Source organism: Apium graveolens, chromosome 8 (genome assembly GCF_009905375.1).
Source record: "Apium graveolens cultivar Ventura chromosome 8, ASM990537v1, whole genome shotgun sequence".
Classification (NCBI taxonomy): Eukaryota; Viridiplantae; Streptophyta; class Magnoliopsida; order Apiales; family Apiaceae; genus Apium; species Apium graveolens.
Genome location: NC_133654.1, coordinates 30,032,218 through 30,041,617, shown reverse-complemented (window position 1 = coordinate 30,041,617; position 9,400 = coordinate 30,032,218). Strand labels below are relative to the sequence as shown.

Here is a 9,400-nt window from a genome sequence, read left to right as displayed (position 1 = left end):
TCAAAACTTATAAAAAAGCCAAAATTAAAAATTTATAACAAGCTCTTTTAAAAAAATAAAATAATTTTTATGTAAAAAAAGTTTTTTTACTAACAATAAACTATATATTTAACATAAAATAATATTAAAAAATAAAAATGCCATTTGAATAGTAAAATGACTATCTAATCGCACGGGCTAGTTTACTTGTAAGCGAGATTTGTTGATAAAAAATTTGGGACGATTGTAGTGGGTGGTGGCCAAAATGTCACTTGGTGGTTAAAAGTGACCCTAAATGCTACTTCAAACCGGTATATCGTGTACCGTTTATGCAAAACACCTAAAACGGAACTTCGTGCAACATTTTGGTATAAAATGCTATATGATATATCGTTTTGAGCCAAAACGCTATTTCAACCACTGTTTTGCATATTTTAAAAAAACTAAAAAAAATATTAAAGTATCAAAACGGAACAACATATACCGTTTTGTATTAAAAATACAAAACCTAAAATGAAATATCGTTATGAAGTGACATTTTGGACCATATATTTTTTAAAAATGATATTTTAGATCATTTAATACTGAAAAATGACATTTTGATGTTCTCTCGATTCTGGTTGACCCTGGTCACTGGTCAGTAATCTAATGACTGAAAGGTCGGAGAATAAAATCTTCTGTTAATATTTTTTTCTTGTCGTATAAAGACATCTTTTTAAAAACCTACTTAGACAGCACAGCTTTAATGGAAACTGAAATGAGTGCTGGTAACTTTGGTTTTGCATTCGACAACCCTAAATTTTCCGATCGGGTTTTATCCATCGAAATCGTACCCGACCTAGTTGAATCCCTACCCAATGGCACTGTTGAACAACAAAATGGTACTATAACTACACTCATACTTTAATAAATTCGTGTTATGTAATTTGTTTTATTTATATTATTTTTGTTAATGGTTTGTTATTTCTTATGTGAGTTTTGGGATACATATGCATATACTTTGTGTTTGTGCTTAAATATTGTTATGGGTTGTGAATTCTCGATACACTGTGGGTTTATTATTGATTTTTTTAAAGTTTGAAAAAGTGGAGATGTAAGTAATGTGTTGTTGTGTATGGTTTTAAAACAAATGTAGTGTGTTTTTGGTACTTCTGATAAAAGGTTGCAAATGGGACTCGTGGTTCGTGCTTTAGGTTAGCATGGGTCAGGGGTTTGAACTCATTTCAAAGTGTAAGTCATGATTTTTACTTTTAGGGTTTTGAACAATTAAAATTACTTGTCAAAGAAAAATACCTTAAAAGAACTAGAGAAGGAAAAATATCTAACATTTCATGTAGGGATGGGCGGCCGGTCACATCCGGACTGTGAGTACCATCCCCTCCCCCATACTAAACCTGTCCCGTCCCTATGCAGATATTATTTTTGGATACCCAATGTTAATCGAGGATTTCTTTCTTTCTTAAAATAAAAATAAAATTTTTAAATAATACTTTTCCAAAAATCAATTTAATAGATTATAATGTATTATATATATTTTTTAATTTATATCATATTTTAAACACTATTTTGAATTTATATAATTTTTTTTTTAAAATAAAGATAAAAGTAAGAGTAAATGTATTTTAATATGAATATCTTTAATTTGATAAAATATAGGATATAAAATTATCTAAACTTATAAATATATTATTTTATTACAAATGAGGTTCAGGGACAGAGTATTGGGCAAGGAATGAGAAACAGGGGATTTGGGGGCGGGAGAATCTAATCCCCGTCCCCATTAGGTATTTAGGGTCGCCTGTGCTCCTAACGCATCTATTGTTAAATTAGTTTGAAGTTGATTATTTGAGCAGATTCATGGAAATTTTCCACCATATAATGGAGTTGCCGAGTTACTCAAGTTTACCTTAGTTGTAATAGTTCTCATGTTTCTGAATTATATTCTTGTCTTCCATTGGTCCAAAATTGAGCTTAAATACCAAATTGTCATGATTGTTTTTTTGGGGTTTAAATAGTTGAAATTATTTCCGGAGGAAGGTGGAAGAAGGAAAATTAAATAAAAACTAAAGGAAGAAATCAGTAACATCTTATTCATATCCATAACCACTCCCAATAGCAACTCGCACGCTTCATTTCACATTAACGACTTATAACTACTGGTCGACACAGAACGACACGATGCTCAGTCATGACACATCGATTATTATACTGGTTTGTATCACTAGAGCTTTATGAAACATGAGCTTTGTGTTTGAGAGAGAGCGCACATGTGTGTGTACACTTGTATGCCTTATTGTGAAGTTTTATTGTTACTCAATGCAGGCCTTGTCATAGTTTGTTTTTATTTAGGTTTAATTATTACTGATTGGATAACTTCTGAGCTCTTAAGTGTAGTCTTCAGGATGCAGATGATAGTATAGCCTCTAAAAACCAAGACAAAGATGGCGATTTAATGATTAACGAATCATCTTCAGGTTGTCTATTAAGATTTGATAGGAGTGGTACATATACCACTTTTTAGCTGTAGTAGTTGTATAGTTTAAACTTCAATATTGGATTCTGGATATTAAAACCAAAGTACCCTTCCCTTAAATCTTAATTGTATTTTATTTATAAAGTTATTTTTCATAAATTAACTGTGCTCTTTCACGGTGTTTATCAATTGCATTGTTATTCACATCCCTGAATAGTATCTAGTTTATAAAATTTTCTTGTTTTTGGAAGTCATAGTATTTTTTGACAACGTGATGCCTTTATAGGGGAAGAAGCTGCATGGAGAGACTTTTCTACTGTTCATCAAGTGAAGACTATACACATTAATTCTGCAATATTGGCAATAAAGAGTCCATATTTCTACAAGGTCAAAGTCGTCAATCAGTCATATGCTACTTTTAACTTGAGCTCATTAGTAACTTTTGCATTTGAACTCTTGGATTGCAGTTATTTTCAAATGGGATGAAAGAATCAGAACGACACGCAAAACTGCGGATTCATGTCTCTGGTAAAAATGACAGTGCTTGTATTTTATTTCTAGGCTGCTATAATACTAAAAGTTATATCATTTCATGGAATCAGAAACCTGGTATAATTTTGAAATACCATGCGAGGTGTGATATTTAGCTTCTACTAAGTCCAGATTCAGTTGTAATGGGTATAGGAAGTTTGTGAACGGCGTCAGAAAAGACTAGAAAAGAGAAAGGATGCACGGATACCTTTCTTGTGAAGAGAATTGAATTATTGATATATACCCTAAGACAAAAGCCACTTATTAATAAGAGGTAATTCAACCTGTGAGGATAATGAAGATCACATCTAAAGACCTTAACCAGAGAAATTTGATCTGAATAGTAAGAAGTGTCTTGCAAAAGTTCATCTATGACCAGCTTTAAGGTACCTCCTACATACATTTTTTAATGCAAGTTTCTACCTATATACCTAATTTGCTAATATGCATTCGAGTGTACAGGGAAACCCTTCGTAATAATCAATGCTGGGTAACAAACTCTGATTTCCATTCCATCCATGATTTGGAGTTATTTTATACATATGGTTAATAGCCTATAGCACCTGACACATTTTTATAAATGAAGTAATGTACTATACCAGACTTTTTATTAATATATTATGATGCGTCTCCGTACCCGTGTCCAAAAATAGGATAGTGCCTCCGCGTCCCAAATTTTTAGAATTTTCAAGTACGGCACTCGGATATGTGTCTGACACTTTGTTAAGATAGGTTAGGCGCCTGGGATGTGCCTTGTGCACAAGATGTCCACAGTCAACACCTTGTTTTTCTATACTCTATATATAATTGTGTATTAACTTTCATTAATCTAATGTTTACAATAATGACCAGTAGTTAATCGTTATGCTATTTCCCTTTCTTAGCATCAGCAAGTCACAACCCATTTGTCTTTCTTACTAATTCATAGTGCTATCTTAATTGTTTTTCCTTCTATGTTGTTTGTTGAGAGATTAGTAATGAGATATTAGATATCCCTTATCTTGTTCTCCTGTCTTTATACCGAAGAAGCTGCCCTGATGGAGCTTCTAAATTTTATGTACAAAGATTCATTGTCAACGACAACGCTTTCTAGTTTGCTGGATATACTGATGTCCGCAGACAAATATGATGTTGAATCGTGTATGCAGTACTGCAGCGAGCAATTAAGCAAACTTCCTATGAATTGTGACCTGGCTTTTAGCTATATGGATCTTCCGTCTAGTGTTTTGCAAGCTGTTGCTCTTCAGCAGCTTACTAATTCAGCGAAGCAATTTATTGCTGTTCAGTTCAGAGACATGGCAAAGTGAGAGCTCTAGACTTCAGCTTTGTCAATTTTTATTATTGCTCGTTGAATCTTTGATGACTTCAGAGTATCATGCTTGTTACCTAAAGGCTTGCTACAAGTTTTAGGTTGAAGAATTATCATAATATGGGAGCTAATATATTGTTTGCAATATTTACCAGATGTGAAAACCAGGTTTTAAATCTGTCGTTATCTGGAATAGAGGCTGTCCTATCAAGTGATGATATTCAGGTATGTTCCGAAGATGTTGTTTACGATCTTGTGCTGAAGTGGGCTGAAGTTAACTACCCAAAACTGGAGGAAAAAAGGAAAGTACTGGAGACACGGCTTCGTTACCTGATCCGGTTCCCTTACATGACAAGCCTAAAATTAAAAGACATTACAAAAGGCACCTGTTTTAGTCCTGAAGTTGCATCTGAAATTGTTCTTGATGCCCTGTTTTTCAAGAACGAGACACCAGACGTACGGCACCAACTTGCTTTTGGCACACGTGTTGAAGGCGAAAACATTGAAAACCCAGATCAACGTTTTGTGGAACGGGCATACATGTATCGGCCAGTCAAAGGGGTTGTAATGGAGCTTCCTCGATATCACTGTGTTGTGCATCTGGATCTAACAAGGAAGGAATGTGTGCATTTATTTCCTTCTGGGCATATCGACTCAGAAACCTTTTATCTTGGCAAACATGGTTTTACCTGTCGGCTTACTGCACCAAGAACCAGAATAATCAAACACAGTGCTTTGGCCTCTTCTTGGGAATGCGAGGTAATAAATGTGACAGTTTTAAGATGGACGTAATATTTGCAGCTTGGTCAAAGAAAGAAGAAAAATACAAGACTGAGTATCACGACAGGCTCGCATTAACAGCAGGAGAAATTGTAGGACCTTGGAATATGTTTAAAATTTCGTGGGAAGGCTTCATTGCTGAATATAATCACTACTTCATAAATGACAATTTACATCTTAGGGTTATAATTTACAATCGCCTATGATGCGTTTGTTATTTAAGGTTGCGTGTCTGTGAACTATGGGAATCTTTGCGATGATGGTGAACTTATTCTTACATCTACTATCTGTTGTTACTAGCTTATAACTCATTATAATTTTATTATTATCTAAAAACAATTTATAAAAGACGGTAATTATATATTATTGAGATTAATGAAATTAAATATTTACGTATTATTTTATATGTATTATATTATTAAATGATTTAAAATTTAGATAGTTAAGCTTTAGAAAAAATACTCTAAATATTATAAATAATATGACTATGGTTCGAGCTATGATAATGAAACTACAGTCATTAAAAAAGATAAATGGGACAAATTTTTATAAGATGTTAAGAATTTTTTGTGTTAAGAACTTTATTGAAGTACCTAATATGAATGACATAATATCGATTCGTGGTCGTTCAAGGCGCAAAAGATAAATTGTTATATAATTTCATCTATAACGTGTTGAGATATTTTGTGGGATCAGTTATTTACCTTCATCATTTCTTCTCTTTAAATTATAAAGCCTTTTAAGGATTTTTTGACAATTGTTTATTATTATGCCCTCCTATAATTTCTGTATTCACTTAAAATTGCCACTTGACTGCTATGACTTATACGAAATAACCGGCTATTACACTTCACAACCGATTCTGTCTGGTTGTTATACATATATATACATTTTACACGGTTATCAATAATTTAAACTCTTCTCAAATTGTATCACAACCCCCTTCACTATTAATGTTTGATTCTGATTTTGAAACTCAAACACAGCATCTCTTTATTCTCTTTCATACTTCAAACTTAATTACATTTTTGTTTAACTATTCCACTTTATATTTAAATTGTCACTTCGTCTATTTTTAATCGTTTGTAACTTTGATTTGATTTGTAGATTGTGCGAGACAGGATTTTGGTGATACAGGTACCTGATTCATATTTAAGATTCTATTGTAACAAATAAGGTATACAATTTGTTCAATTTCTATATCATATCTAATTTGATTTAAGTGTTTGCATAGCAAGTGTTTGATTAAAGTTCCCAACCAGAATGAATAATTTTAATTATCTTTTACTTTCTATTGTTGTGATTCATATACAGAGTTGTGGGTTGTTTATTTATCACATTATTATCGTTGTTGTTTCAGTTTTTTATTGTACTAATATTTTATTTGAGTTGTGTGTAAACTGTGATAAATTACATTGTTGGTTATTCATTTCAAAAATTATTAACTAATATTTGTAGTTTTCATGTAATATCCAGTTTCTAATGTTTGCATATACAGTGTTTGATAACTTAGTTTTGCATTTTTATTTATTACAAAATGTGTCTATCCACACTTTCACACATTTTTAAGTTATTAGCTCTTGGATAAAATGTGTGATAATGTATTTATGTTTCGGATGAATATGATTATGAGTTTCAGCCCATTTGAGTTTGTATTAGTAATGAAAATGTTCATCAATATTTTTGTTATGTTTTTCACTCTTGCGTGATTATATATTTAACAATATTGTTTCTTTCTATAGGTCGTATATGATTTTTTTTCTAGATAAACTATATTGTTTGATACAGTCGATCTTTTGTAACTTTGATTTCATTTTATTTGTAGATTGTGTGAGACATGGATTAAATTTAAGATTTCGTTTCGACAAATAAGGTATGCAATTTGTTCAAAAAATTGAGGTTTGTTCTTATAGTGCATCACTACTATTATAATTTGGTTCATTATAACATAAATATTTGATTACAATTGGATGTGAATTCTAAGATGATGTATCATTTCTAATTTGATTACATGTTTGCATATCAAGTATTTGATTAAAGTATCCAATTAGAATGAATAATTTTAATTATATTTCTTTCATCTAATTGTTGTTAACATTGTCTAATTTTTATATATATATTTATTTATATGGAGACCATTTTACATGGATTAAGAACAATGTTTATAGAAGCATTAAAGAAAGGCTAGATTATAATGCTTCGATGTAATTTAATTGTTGTTTAATTATGTCACTTTATGCATTAAGAGTCCAAGACTACAGTTTGTGAGGACCAAATTTTGACTTTGAAGGACATGGGACATGGAGTCCGAGAAACTGCAATTTAATGTCCGAGAAATCGCTAGAAGGCAACCAAACGATATTATAGAGCAAAATTGGAGCATCCACCTTAAATATATCTCTATTTTATCATCAATCGAATCACTATTTGCGACCCAGGATTCTATTTTATCATCAATCCAATACCCGTTCATATTTTTTCTTTTTCTTATCAATGAATAGATCTCTTTACTTGTATGACTTAGATGTCTCGTATTTCTCGAAAAAGTTATTCGATTGATGGGATTTGGTATGATACTTATTGTAATAACCCCAATTTTTGAGAAATTTTGAAACCCTTATGAATAGTGTTTTTGCTGAATGAGAAAACTTTTCATGCCACACTATGTAGGGGTCCTGATATGGATATTCTGAGATTTTATTAGTACTTTATATGGGATATAAGTGTATGTAAAGATCGTCAGAATCCAAATCCGAACACTTTGATTTTCCCGGAAATCCCATAGATACGGAGAGAATTGAGTATAAGGTAACAGGATAAAAAGGATTTAAATTAAAGGATTATAATAGAGGATCATAAAAAGGAATATAATGTATTGAGAAAGGTTAAGGGAACCTAAGTAATAAGATCCCGGGTATGATCCTTCAAACGATAAACGAGAACGAAAGTTAAGCGAACCGTATAACAGATCAGCGGTCATTAGGCAAACGATTAGGAAGTTAATCAAAGGGATTAGTGGGAATGATGTCATCCAACCAATAGAAAGAGGACAAGGAGGGGAGGATGACATCATGAGGATGACACAAGCATGACATGGGAAGGAAGGAGGTGTGGTTGAATGAGAACCACACAAATTCAAGGGCAACAAGGTAATTGACTAAATCAAACAACAAAAACCAACCAACCAAAAGCAAAACAAGGCAAAACACAAAAATCTCTCTTCTTCTTCTTCATGCTCTCGGCCCATTCCTTAAAAAAATGAAGATCCAAGCTCCACCACTTACTATTTAGCAAGGTAATTATCTAAGCTTCCCCATGGATAGTTACATACTTCCTATAAGTTTAAGCTTCTAATTCCAAGCCAATCTTTTTCTATAAATCATGGAAGAAGATGGTGAATAGTGTTTTTCAAGAATTAAAATTTGTGTTCTTGAAGTTTTGTTTAGATTAAGCTTGGATAAGGACTTTAAGGGTGATTCCAAGCCATTCTCTTGATTCTCCACTCTCCAAGGAAGGTATAACTTCTCAAACCCTTAGTATTAAGTTTTGTTGGTTTGGATTTCATAATGTTAGATGATGGGTTAGTGTAATGAGTGTGTACTCATAATAGAGCTTTGTTTAGTAAGTGGTTTTGTTGATTTTGGAGTTAGGAGTGATGCTTGTTAGATTTGAAGTTCTTGGTCACTTTTTTTGACTTGGTTTAGATGAATAAATTGGTAATATTGAGTTGATTGGGGGCTGTTGTAATATAGTTTAGATGGAGGTTTGATTGGGTTGTGAATTGGAGTTGAAATTGTGGTTGTTTGAATTGGTTTAAATTTGGGAAATCGCGTAAACATAGCTGTCATAACGTCCGATTTTCTGTAGACTGTTTTTGTGCATAACATTAGGACCCGAGAACCCCCTGCTAGATTATGACCACTGCCATGTTTAGATAGCTCATGTGACGAGCTTCGTTTTGATATGTAGTTCGTTCGATTCCGATGCACGGTTTAGGAGAAACGACCGTTTCAAGTAACGGCGTTTCGCGAACGAAACTTTTCCCCTCGCCTTACTTTGAAACATAGGTTAAAGACCGAAAAGGGTTAATTAATGTATGAAACATTTATGGTAAGTGTGTTAGGCAGTTGGTAAGACACTCGCGAAGGAATCGCCTTAAAACTCGTAAAGGTTAAATTATTAAAAATGGTGGAGCCGAGGGTACCCGGGTGACTTAAGCAAATCAGTAAGCGCAAAACGAGCGTTAGAGTCTGAGTTGGTTAGATTATAGATTTACAAGTGACTTTGGTTTAATTCCAACTTACTTGTTGCTTATAGGTTATCAGACT

The 9,400-nt window shown here is 32.6% G+C and overlaps 1 long non-coding RNA gene and 1 pseudogene across 1 annotated transcript; both read left to right on the top strand.

Annotated features, from left to right (window-relative positions):
• Positions 1–726: 726 nt before the first annotated feature.
• LOC141677051 (uncharacterized) lies at positions 727–3,032 on the top strand. Its single transcript, XR_012557309.1, has 3 exons — positions 727–860; positions 2,739–2,839; positions 2,920–3,032. It is a non-coding gene; the product is annotated as an uncharacterized LOC141677051 (long non-coding RNA).
• Positions 3,033–3,835: 803 nt separating this feature from the next.
• LOC141677050 (BTB/POZ domain-containing protein At2g46260-like) lies at positions 3,836–5,356 on the top strand (annotated as a pseudogene).
• The last annotated feature ends 4,044 nt before the right edge of the window (positions 5,357–9,400 follow it).